Source organism: Triticum dicoccoides, chromosome 7A, assembly GCF_002162155.2.
Source record: "Triticum dicoccoides isolate Atlit2015 ecotype Zavitan chromosome 7A, WEW_v2.0, whole genome shotgun sequence".
Classification (NCBI taxonomy): domain Eukaryota; kingdom Viridiplantae; phylum Streptophyta; class Magnoliopsida; order Poales; family Poaceae; genus Triticum; species Triticum dicoccoides.
In genome coordinates this window covers 686,706,085-686,719,458 of record NC_041392.1, presented here as the reverse complement: position 1 = coordinate 686,719,458, position 13,374 = coordinate 686,706,085, and positions in this window count along the sequence as shown.

Below are 13,374 nucleotides of genomic sequence, written 5' to 3'. Positions count from 1 at the left end.
GGCCACAAATGGCGGCGGTAGACCATTAGACTACGTTGGTCGGTGGTTGCGTAAAGAAGAAGAAGAAGAAGAAAAAGAAGACGCCAAGGTCATTGGGTTCGCGCTAATCGACTGAAATATAAAATGCATAGGTGATCCCTATGTTTTTCATGATTGATGCACTGTGATAATGTATCATAATATGACAATAGAATCTTCTCTCACTTCCATAAATAGAATTCCATGTCATCTTTCTGCAAAACGACACCATGTACTTTTTGGAAATGAAAGAGAGGTTCTCAATGGCTCGAAAAACTAACAAAAGGATCCCCACAACACTCATGTACAAATCACGCTGCAATTTTTCAAAATTGTGCAAAAACCCTTGCCCATTAGAACATTTGCAAGTAGCACCCCAAATCCCAAGAATAATAGAAAGGTCTGATTCTTCGGTAGATTTTCTTAAGAAACCAGGGAAATCCCTGAAAGTGCTAGACAACTCGAGAAATTCATAGAAACTTAACAAAAAATTAGTAAAATATGGAGAAATGGAGAAAATTGCCAGGAAGGGAAGGGAAATAGGGAGACCTACTGGGACCTTTTATACCGCCCTTCAAATGAGACTTCTTTCTCTTCTTCCTCTTTTGCCCCATGTGATGAAGCAAGCCTTTCTTCGGCAATCAAGACCCAGGGTTTCAAGACAAAAGGGAATTTTCCATCGAAGACAAATCTAAAAGTTCCAAGGACACAATGGAAGTTTTGCTTGCAGTCAAAGCAAGCTACCCCCCCCCCCCAAATCAAGAAAGATGACAACATCCTCCGATCTAGAGACTTTAGACGCCCCCCCCCACACACACACACACAATCGCAACGATTCACCTGGCTCAACTCAAGGGACTCTTGTAGTGAGAACAATTAATTGCACCTGGGGGACCTACCTAGTCCTACTTGGCAAGTCAATCATAGTGTAATGAAGTTTATTGCAATCAATAAAGTCTAAGCAAATTTTAATGGTCAAACAAGTCAATGGAGGAAAAATGATAAGAAGAAGACATCAAAGGAATAGTTAAAAAGCAAAGATGCCCAAGTTAAGAAGGAAGCCCACGAAGAGAAGCCCACCATGGTAGGGGTGAGAAGGATTGGTCCACTATGAACTATGAACTCCCTTCCCCTTTCTAATCCACCATGGACCAAATATTACCTCTGATACTATTCATATTTACCATCTCAAGGGTACTCTTGGTCCCTTTTAAGGACTCCTAGCATATATAACACCCCCATGGGCATGCAACTCATTCACCCCTACTTGGATATAATCTAGGGGAGGGCACTAATTAAAGCTCCAAGACTTGTTCAGGGAGCTCAACGTCCAATCCGCGGAGTCTTGTACGACTAATTGTTGTCGAGGAGAAGCTTGAAGAGGGTGCCAATTAAGGAGTCTCAACTCCTTCCTAACACAGGATTACATCGCGCTCTGTCGAGTCGGTGAACCTATTCAAAAACATCGAGTCGCTATAAGGTCGTCATATACACCCCCTAAATAAATATTTATTGTGCTCGCTTTATTAAAGACACCTGTGATATTCTCGGTCTCGACCACGTTCTAAAGGAACCCCCTAAGCACACTTTGTTTTCACTACATCATACTCTCTAGTAGGAAAGATCAAGGTTGCGGCATCAAAAGAAGTGGCAGCAGCAATCTTTTTCAGGGTGCCATTGTTGTTACCCACGGTAGTCGCTCCGAGATGCTCTGTGTAGAAATTAACACGTCTATTATGGGTATGAGCCTGACTCGTTCATGAAACACGACATGAAAGCGTGCACCGGACCTGGTGTGTGGTCGAGGAGGAGTGCTTGTACCACTCCTCTTCTCATGCTCCAATGCGATGTGGAAGATAGTTCCTTATATGTTGTTGCAACATCTCCTCCATATCCCATGTGGGACTAAACTCACACCCATATCATGAGCGTATGAGATTTATCCGCGAATTATTTGATTAACAGGCCCAAAGCCATTCAACTTTCAACACATTCTTCAAGCTCCGTGACTCCAATCTTCAAGAGGCTATGTGGTAGTGTGTATGTGTGTGGGGATCCAGTATGTTTATGCAATACAAGTATGTTTGTTGCATATGTATACGATTGAGCCAAGTAATGGAGCCTCGAGTCCCAGCCAAAAGGTGCTATCATCGAGCACTTGCATATTTTTTTATTTCATGTAAATAACGCAAATTTCATTGAGCTATGCTATTAACTTTATATAATAACTTCCCCACAAAAAAACTTATATAATAATTAATCAGCAGCTATAGTTAGAGCTGAACACTACCACAGTTAAATAACAATCAGTCAACAGAAATTCAATTATATACTACCCATTGGCGAATGTAAAGATCCTCTTATTTTAGGTATAGAAAGCAAGGCCTCGAGTTAGAAAAAAATACCTCGCAGCTATACATTAGAGTCTATTAAAAAATCAAAAGGAAAAATTGAGGGATAATTTATGTTTTATTGGTACTTGTTGTTGTAGCACATAGAATCTTCATATTCTCTAAGCAATCAGGTCACTGCAGTTGCCTCTAGAGCAAATGTGAGATGTAACATAGAGGAACAAATAAACAAGTTTGAGAATGCCGTACAGCCAGATTTCAGACTACAACTTTCCTCCTCTGCCTTTGGGATATTTAGGAAACACCGTCCGATACAATATGGTTCGTCCAGCGTCTCCTTCTCAGCTGGTGTGAGGTGGCAGTCATCTGGAGCCAGCAACTCAAACAAGCCCCGGAACGCCTTTGACTGCATTTTGTGCCCCGATTACTGCAACATTCATGCATCGCCTTTGACTTGATCACTGTCTCTTGGGCATCTACTAGCACCAGACCAACGATCACAAGTTAACTTGGCTTATGCATCCGCCTTTTCTCTTGGGAGAATTGACATCCGCACAGTAACTGTGTTCCGAATAGGTGGAAGATCAAGCAACCTCTGTTGAATCTGTCTTGCGCAACATTATCCCTATTAAGTAGAATGTAGTACCAAAAAAGATATCAGACTGTAGAATAACAAAGTGAGAAAAGCGAAGCGGAGAAAGCTAGTAACTGGTAAGAAATAAGGAAAGTAGCAAAGACCCCACGGTTTTAGACTGCTAAGTGCAAACTGTTGTGGTCTGCAGATGCACACCCATCTGATCTCTGAAAGTTGCTAGCATCAAATTCGACGATTCATGGTGACTGAACCACAGTTTATCTGAATCTGCAAAATTAAGCAACAATACAACATAAAAGGAAGAGGATTCCCGCTGCCTCATCGTAAGGCATATGGCTACAGAAAAGCAATAATGATTCTCTAAATGTAACACTTTTTAAGAACCATTATTTATAAAGAATTAGTGAATTAGTTAGTGTAGAGCTAATGAAATCCTATCAAGGACTAAGGATATAACTGTAGGTAATTACTAGTAAGAGGGAGCAGAACAGTTCAACGGCTATGCAAGGTTTTTAGCAGGCAATGTGCTTCACAATATTCAGTAGAATACACACTGACAATGGAAGTTACCTGCAGAAAGCAGTAGAAGGTAGATAACCAATGGACGCAAGAAAAGTAGTCTAGCCTTACTCTACTTAATAAAGGCAGGAAGCCAGGAAATAGCAGTATGCTACTACGAGAATCATTAAAGCAGTAAACATCAATATAGTTACATTAATTAGCTAAAATGCATGTGGTAAGTGCTTACCTTAAGAAGCACCCGCTAAAAAAATCATACTATACTAACAAATTTATCTGCTAGAAAAAAAAACTCTATCATTATACACTAATGCTTAATTCTATTCTACAACTGAGTGATCAGAACATGAGCTGCCTCCTTACACCTACGAACAGCATGTCTATGTGCACAGGATATAAACTTTCTAGCTCTGCTCTTAAATATTACGGATAATAGCACCGCCGCACTGGTGAGAGATCTATCGAGGCCTTGTTGTTGTTGGACTTCATTAATTACCGAGGGACAATCAGAAACCACCTGAAGCGATTGGACCCCTGTATTTTCAGCAAGAACTGAGAGCTTGAGGGCAATATACACGACTGAGGAAGCCTCAGCAAACAGCTCACCAGTCCCAAGTGAGCACACGTTACTACTCCGAAACCAGCGCATCCAGATTCTAAAGAAATGCAGAAACCACATTGATCATCAACAAGCTTTCTAGTGGCAGAGACCATATATTTCTGAGTTGACGTCGGCGTCTCACGCCTATTCGAGCCTATTGAACTGATGGCAATTAGCGAGATAAAATCGATATAACCTTAGATTTTTTTTCAGCAACGCAAAGAGGGTGGGATAGTGCCTCACCATTGCTACATCGGTACCTGTTCTCCCACACACATGTGCCATACAGCCATTGACCATTGCCTGGTATGAACAAAAAATGTAAGCTTCAGGCAAATACCAAATCTTTCTTCAGCTCTTTCCATATATCTTTAACATATTGCCATTGCAAAGTACAATGCTCCACAGATTCCTCTTGATTACAATCATACCTTGTTGTGACTGATCGCACTTGAAGTTGAATACCAGTAAGAAGGCAATTATGAGCCACATTCTCCGTAAAACCACCTCCATCTTGTTAGGACACTGAATTAACCATAATTTTCTCCAAGCTTTTTCCATAGTCCCTTGATTTGACGATGCTCCTTTGGCAGCATCACTTAGGTTTTTCTAGAATATGCTCCAATCTTAGTGTGTGGGACAAGGCAGAAAATCAGTACAACGTTCAGAACTTGCTGGAATACTGAGAATCTCTTCAGGAAAGAGGTTCAATGGAAGTTACCTGCAGGAGATAACCAGCCGAAGAAACAAAAGTGTAGCTACAATAAATAAAGGCAGGAAATAACAGGATGCCAGAAATAGGAAAACTAAGGGGGTGAGTACGAAAAGACATAGGCTAGAGCAACAAAAGCCAGTATGAAGTTATGGTGGTTTTGGATCAGGGATATACCAACAGTGTTGTTAAATTAAAGTAGATAATCAAGCCGTACTTTCAATTTGGATCCTTACAAGAAGAAAAAACAGAGCAGGAAATTATTCATGCCTCATCAAGATATTATGATCATTTCTGACATACTATAACATTTACCAACTGGGATGTGAATCATCAAAATTGACCTTTCTCAACCTTCTGAGTTAGCATGATCACTTTACATGCTGCACACATAGGCAAACTTCTATGAATATAGCATCAAACCAGAAAAAACAAGAGCCCGAGAAAATCTTGCAAACACCAGAACATAAGCAACTCTTGCTTAGACACTCAGGTAAAATATCAAAATAAATAAAATAGAACACACACTAAAGCATCTCATACAGCTCTACTTGTTGCACATCAAAAGGCGTAGAACATACCAAGTGTCTCGTACACTTTCATATGGCTCAGATTGCATGTGTACATAAACTAGAACATAAACAATTCTGGCTTACACAGAAATGTCTCATACTTGTTGCCCATCAAAAGACACAGAGCATACTACAGCTCAGACTAACACATCCATGAGGGAAACATTCAGCGACACAAATACTACAAATGAAAAAGAATACATATCAATCTGGAAACGAAAGCTGGCATTTTCTACAAACAACGCAGCATCTCCATTTGAATCTTTGTGAAGATTTCACTTGAAATTGCAACAGAGTACCTCACCCATGGCCGCCCTTTCTTCAATCAGCAGAACATTCATCAATTTGGAGTTGCCAGCCGTATTCCTCCATCCAATGGTAGGCAGGACAGCAGTGGCACATATGGGAAAAATTGCATAAATGTCCGGTAGTCATGATCAAGGTGATATACAATTGTACTTTCATGGTGATCCAAATCGTATGCCAACAGTTCACTGTTTGAATAAGCCATGAAGATCAGATTGGCATGTGGGTGTACACCAATGACTTTGAGAAACTTCTTCTTTGGAACTGCATTTGAAAACTTGCGCAACATATTCCAGTACACGCATTCGTCGTCCAGGTGGGACACTTCCCAGTTATAAATCTCAACACTAAGAACGTAAACTGATATAGTCAAAGATCTGTTTGAGCTGTATCCTTGACTATCACGGGCGTCGATATAAAGTAGCTGTCCGGCAGACTTCCCGATGAAACCTGAGAAACCCTTAGCAGCGAGTATTGGCAGCAGGACGGTTCTCCATTTTACCCCTTGTGCATCAACTATCGCCAGCCCGGACTGATATGTGAGCAAGTGCAAACACCCATTACAGAAAACTCCAGGCTGATCAAAGCACAAGCCGACTTCGATGTCCCATTGGGGTTCCATTGCCACCCATGCACCAGTTTTTGAGGAGTAAATCCTCACTGCTCTCACAAACAGGGATTTGTTCGAGCCCCAGTTCCGGTGTGACCATTCGTGTAGAAACTCAAACACATGGAACTCTTGAGTGGACGCACCACTGTCGAAACCCAGGTAAGCAATGCTGTTGGTGCCGGCGTGGCCATTGTGGGGCAGCAGAGTGTACTCACCGCTGGCTGGATTGGAGACCATGTAGCGAAAATTGCCAGCCCCAATAGAAATGCGGGCAAGAAACAGTCCATCGCAGGAATCATCGACGGACATGACGCGGTCCGTGCTGTCGGGCGGCAGCGGTAGCCGCGGGTGGGTCCTGGGGACGCTCGCCCACGGGAAGGCGGACAGGTCGGCGTAGTTGACGCCGGGGAAGCCGCGGGGCTCGGCCGCGGCTTCGTCGTTGATGCGGTAGAAGAAGCCGGCCAGGGACTGCAGAATCTTCTTCCTGTACACGGGGTCGGCGATGAGGTCGCGCCAGGCCGGGCAGACGCACTTGCAGATGCAGAGAGATTTGTAGGGCACGCGGGAGAGGATCTCCGCGATTAGGTCGCGGGTGAGCCTGGAGATCGGCTCCTCCACCGGATTCTCCATAGCTTGAAACGGCGGCGGCTGGAATAGGTAGGTTTCGACGGCAGATGGGCGGCGGCGGCGACGACGGCTTGGAAGGGGTGGCGGCTGGAATGGGTAGGCTATAGGGGTTGGGGCAGGGGACTCGACGGAGTGGGGACTGACTGATGTCTCGGATTGGGGAAAAGGCCCACGATGAAGATAAAAAAGGTGGCCTTTTTTTTTTTGCTTTGATTTATTTCTTGAGGTTTTCTTTGCTTTGATATGAAGATCACCTGGTCCGTTTATTTCAGAAAATTTCAAAGCTGAGCTGAAAATATGATTTTTTTTTCAAAAGAAACCTGTGTGTGGATTTTATAGTGGGTCTTGTACCAGTAATTTTTTGTGGATTTTTTTATTAATTTGTGGTCTGGATATAAAAAAACTGAAGTGAATAACTAGCCATTGTCGCATAGAAAAATGCTTGGTTTCATTTTTTACATTTTACAGAGCACAAATAAATTGCGATTTTCATAAACTTTAAATCTGGAAACATACATGAGTCACTTGGACGTGAGACTTTTATAATGTACAGTATGAATTTAGTTAGAGAAGTACATGCTCCCAAATGCACCTCATATTTTCCCCTTTACATAATGAATTATGTCACTTATTTTTAAATCAAATATCAGTACTACTACTTTTTTTCCAGGCATTTCCCATGTTTTTTTTGGAACGGGCATTTCCCATGATATTTTTTTTTTGAGAATCTTCCCATGATTTTGGACTAGGCTTCCTCACAGGATGCTGCTTGCTGGAACGAGAGGCTAGGTACTACTCCAAAATCACAGGAGTACAAAACAGGGTTCTGAAACAAAATCACAGCATCCACATTGATCATCAACAAGCGGCAGAGATCATATATTTATGTGTTGACGTCGACAGCGTCTCACGCCTACTGTAGCCTGCTGAACTGATGCCAATCAGCGACACAAAATCGATATAAGCCTGGATATTTTTAGCAACGCGAAGGGATCATCACGACATCAATACAAAGTTCTTCCACATGTGCCATACAGCCAGCCCAAAAATCAAGCAGTGGAAGTCCGATGCTTCAGTAATCCAGCCCACTGACCATTGCCTGATATGAGCAAAATATTGAAGCTTCAGGCAAATACCATAATCTTTCTTCGGATCTTTCCATATTTATGACACATTATTGGCATTACAAAAAACAATGCTCCACATTTTCCTCTCGATTACAAAGATGACAAATAAAACCGCCTTCATCTTGTTAGGACATTGAATTGTCAATAGTTGTCTCCAATCTTTTTCCATAGTCCCCTGGTTTGATGATGTTACTTTGGCATCATCACTTCGATTTTCCAGAGTAGCTGTGATCTGGCCAGGTTATATGATATCTGACTGAATATTCACACTGAAGTGCGAGCTCAAGAGGAAAATCAGTACAACCTTCGGAGCTTCAATGGAAGTCTCCTGAGGATCCTCTCTGCAATCTCTCCAGGAAAGAGGTTCAACGGAAGTTTCCTGAGGGAAGGAGATAACCAATCGAAGAAAGGTGTAGCCATAATTAATAAAGGCAGGAAATAGTACAATGCCACTAATAAAAATATACTAAAGTAGTGAGTACAATAAGACATAGGTTAGAGAAACAAAAGGGAGTACAAAGTTATAGTAGTTATACCTTAAATAAAATATTAGCATCAGTACAGTTACTTTAATTCTAGCAAAAATAAGTGTCAAGTGCTAACCTTAACAAGCACCAGCTCAAAAGTGGTAACCCTAACACATTCTTATCTACTAGAAAAACCAACCCCATTATTTTACTAAACATGTGTTCTAAAATGCTTATTTCTACTCTAAAACAGAGTGATCAGCCCACTAAAACAGAGTGGCAAGTCGACTTTTCTGATTAGCCTGACAAAGCAGGACTAGTACATTTTATTTCATCCCGACTTGTTGGAGCTGGAGCAGAGTTAAACAGATGGTTTCCCAACACAATTGACTCATGGATTCAGAAAATTAAACTAGATAACCCAGCCATGGTTTCAATTTGAATCCTTTAGAAGAAAAATATAGCAGGAAATTGTCCATGCATCATCAAGAGATTATGATCATTTCTGATACTGGCTTTCTCAACCTTTTGACCTAGCATGATCACATTACATGATGCACACATATGCAAACCTCTAGGAATATAACATCAAACCAGAAAAAACAAGAGACCAAGAAAATCTTAGCAATGCAAACACCTAGATAGAATTGTATGTGTACACATCAGAACATAAGCAACTCTTGCTTAGCCACTCGGGTAAAACATTACAAAACAAATCAAATTAGAACACACTAGACTAGTGTCTCACTGCCTCATATAGCTCATACTCGTTGCACATCAAAAGGCACAGAACATTCTACAACTCATACCAAGTGTCTTGTACACATCCATAGTAGAACATAAATAATTCTGGCTGAGCCAATAGAGGTACACACGGAAATGTCTCATACATCCGTACTTGTTGCCTCGTCAAAAGGCATAGAGCATACGACAAATCACAGTAACACATCCATGAGGGAAACATCCAACGAGACAAATACTAGAAATGAAAACCAATGCAGATCAAACTGAAACTAAAGGTGGCATTTTCTATGAACAACACAGCATCTCCGTTTGAATCTTTGTGAAGAGTTCACTTGAAAACGCAACAACCAACTGAGCACCTCGTCCATGGCTTCCCATTTTCAATCAGCAGAACATTCATCAACTAGGAGTTGCGAGCCGTAGGCTGGACAGCAGTGGCACATATGGGAAATATTGCTCATGTGCGCAGTAGGTACGCTCAATGCGGAGTACAGCTGTACTTTCATGATGATCCAAATCATATGCCAGCAGTTCATTATTGTTCCAATCGGCCAAAAAGATGATATTGGCATGTGGGTGTACTCCGACGACTTTGAGGTGCCGGCTGAGACAAAAATTCTTCCTTGGAATCACATTTGAAAGCTTGTGCAACAATATCCAATGCGTGCATCCGTCATCCAAATGAGACACATCCCAGTTATAAATCCCACTACTAGAACGTAGACAGATACAGTTGAAAATGGGGGCGAGCCATATCCTTCTTCACGGTCGTCAGAGTTGATATAAAACAGTTGTCCTGCAGATTTTCCGATGAAACCAGAGGAACTCGGATCGATGAAATTTGGCACCGGGTGGTTCTCCATTTTAGCCCTTGTGCATCAACTATTGCCAACCCATCAAGATGTATGAGCAAGTGCAAACACCCCTTAAGGAAAACTCCAAGCGGACCACCGCACAAGCTAACTTGGATGTCCCATTTGGGTTCCATTGCTACCCATGCACCAGTTTCTGAAGAGTAAATGTTGACCCCTGTCACAACCGGGGGAACCCAGTGCTCGTCTGCCCATTCCACAAACTGGAACACATGAAACTCTTGAGTGGAGACACCACTGTCCAAGCCCAAGTAAGAGCCACAGCACTCAGCAGTTGCCAGCGTAGCCGGAGTGGGGCAGCAGAGTATACTCACTGGTAGCTGGATTGGAGACCATGTAGCGAAACTGTAGCTCCGGGGTGCCCGTCCGAATGCGGGTAAGAAACAGCCCATCGCAGGAATCCTCGAGAGTGAAGAAACACTCCGTGCTGTCAGGCGGCAGTGGCAGGCGCGGGTAGGTCCTGGGGACGCTCGCCCAAGGGGAGGCCGACAGATCGGCGTAGTTGACGGCCAAGCCGCGGGGCTCGGCAGAGTCGGCCTCGCGTTTGGCGATGGTGTGGTAGAAGAAGCCGGCCAGGGACTGCACAATCTTCTTCCTGTAGACGGGGTCGACGATGAGGTGGCGCCAGGCCGGGCAGACGCACTTGCAGATGCAGAGAGATTTGTAGGGAACGCGAGAGAGGATCTCCGCCATTAGGTCGTGGGTGAGTCTGGGCATCGGCTCCTCCATGCCGTGTGTCCTCCGCCAGCGCTGGCTACAGTTCTTGGGTGGACTAGGTGGCTGGAATAGGTAGGTTGCGGCGGCGGAGATGGATGGCGGCGGCGGCGGAGTGCCTTTGGAGATGGGGACTCGGAGTGGGGACTGGGTTGTGCTGGGGTGGGTCATGGAGCAAGCAAGTGCTATAGGTGGCCAAACGGGCCAGACTAAACGGGCCAGCCCGCGAGCACGCCGGCACGGTCCGCCATGGGCCAGGCATGGCACGGGCTAAATGGGCCATGTCTGGCACGCGGGCCGGCATGGCACGCGCTATTCGTCATCCTGGGTGAGGAATTCTTATTCCTCACCCCACCCATCCCGCAGGAACACAACACACAGAAGGTAAAATTATGGATACTGGAGGGCGTACCGTAGTTTACTACTTACGATAGCATGGAGTGCAGTGTAATCTTACGACCTGGAGTGCAATGTAATCTTACGGAGAGGAGGCGTGGAGCACTAAGGGCATGCCATGTATCTGTATGTAACATAGTTTTACGGGAAGAGATTAGTAAAAAAAAAATTTGACCGTAAATAAGACTTTATTTCTTAAATAATAGACATGTCGTTTACAATGAGATTGAAAATAAAGTCAGGGATCACGTCCCAAAACCCAGAAACCCTTTTCATGAAAGAGTTCTTTGCTAGTTCATCCGCCACTTGGTTAGCTTCTCTAAAGCAGTGATTGAATGATACTGACACGAAGTCTGTTATTAGTTGCTTACACTCCATGATGATAGCTATATCCGGCCCCATATAATCATAGATTTGGTTCAATGAGTCCATCACAAATGAAGAATCTGACTCCAGAACAACAGTGCTGCACCCAATATTGGCTGCTAGGTAGAGACCATTCCTGCTCGCCATTAGTTCAGCGCTGTCCACCCCTGTTACTACTGGAAAGAACCAATTTGCTGCCGCTATAAAATCTCCTCGATCATCTCGGGCCACAGCCCCACTCGCTCCCGAGAGTGTTTCATATTGGAACGCGGCATCAACATTAATCTTCACTATCCCCCGGTTTGGCTTCTTCCAAATATGATCAACTGTCCTTGATGTGCCCTTGGGAGACACTGATCGCAAGTAATTTGTTGCCAGAACTCTAATCGCTAGAGCCGTTCTCGACGAATCTTGGACCTCAATACCTTTGGCGATCTGCCGTCGCTGCCACCAAATGTACCAGGCCGCCACTAGTGCAAGTTCTGCCCTTGGTAGTTCATGGTCATTACCCTGAAGCTTCGACATGATTTCCATTGTGATAGAACCTGATCTGTCCTCAGCCATCGCCTCTTGCACACTTTGCGCCAAGCCAAGTTGCTCCCAAACCGAGCTTGCCCGCGGGCAGTTAAACAGGCAGTGTTGTATATCTTCTACTCCAACTGAGCAGACTGGGCATTGTCCCGTGCATGGGATATGGCGATTTGCCAATACACCAAGGCAAGGTAGGGAACCGTGTAGGACTTTCCAACCAAAGTGTTTTATCTTCCCAGGAACCTTCAAATTCCACATATCCTTCCACACCGAGTTGATATATTCTGAGCCTTGCCCATCCCCTCGCCGCCAAGAGATTAGTAAATTACCTCTATATATCTGCTATACATGGGCATTGCCGCGTCATAATTGTCTCCCTATCACAGGTCAATTTTTTTTTAAAAAAAACTTTATATTCAATTCCTAGGCCGGTAAGAAATTTGGAATCCAAAAAGCAAACAAGAGGTTCTAATTTTATTTTGACGGTAAAGAAACAAGTTCTATTAATTCAGTTGAGAAACACGTCCTACTTGTATTTTATTTTGTGACACGAGAACACGTTACTAATTCAGTTGAGATCCGAACATAAGAAATTTGGCAGTAGACGTAAACAAGAGTATCTTCAACGTTCCATAAAAAAAAAGGTTCTTCAACGTGTATGGTCCAGTAACTGAATGTCATGTCAACGTATGACTTACTTGTAAAATGATAGGCAAATGTAATAATTTATGCGGCATATTCCAAACTATTTTGTAATATTTTTTCTGTTACACGACACTGAAGCCTGAAGGCCATCTCATCGACGTCATTTGTCGCTGATTCAATCTGATCTCAATATTCTACCTCATCAGAGGATCAAGGACATAGAAATAGCTGAGCTTTTTTTTTAAAAAAAGACTCGAGCTTAACCCAACTTTGAATTAACAAAGCGACCAGCCGGCAAGAATTACAATAACCACCAACATCTCTAAGAAAACACCAACAAACAAAGAAAAGAAAACAACAAAAGATACAAGGGGTTCAGCAAACCACTCACAAGTTACAACAAAAGCAACAAGCTAAGATAAACAACTAAGGCACATTTCCAGCTTAAAGTAGATGAAGCCCTTCTAGACGAACAAGACAGTAATCAGCAGCAAAAGCAAAGCCTTGGGAACGATGAACAACCAGCAGAAGAGGAAGCGTCCTCGACATCACCATGGGCACAAGAGAAAATTAGTTGTGACCTCATCCATTTCTGGAGGGC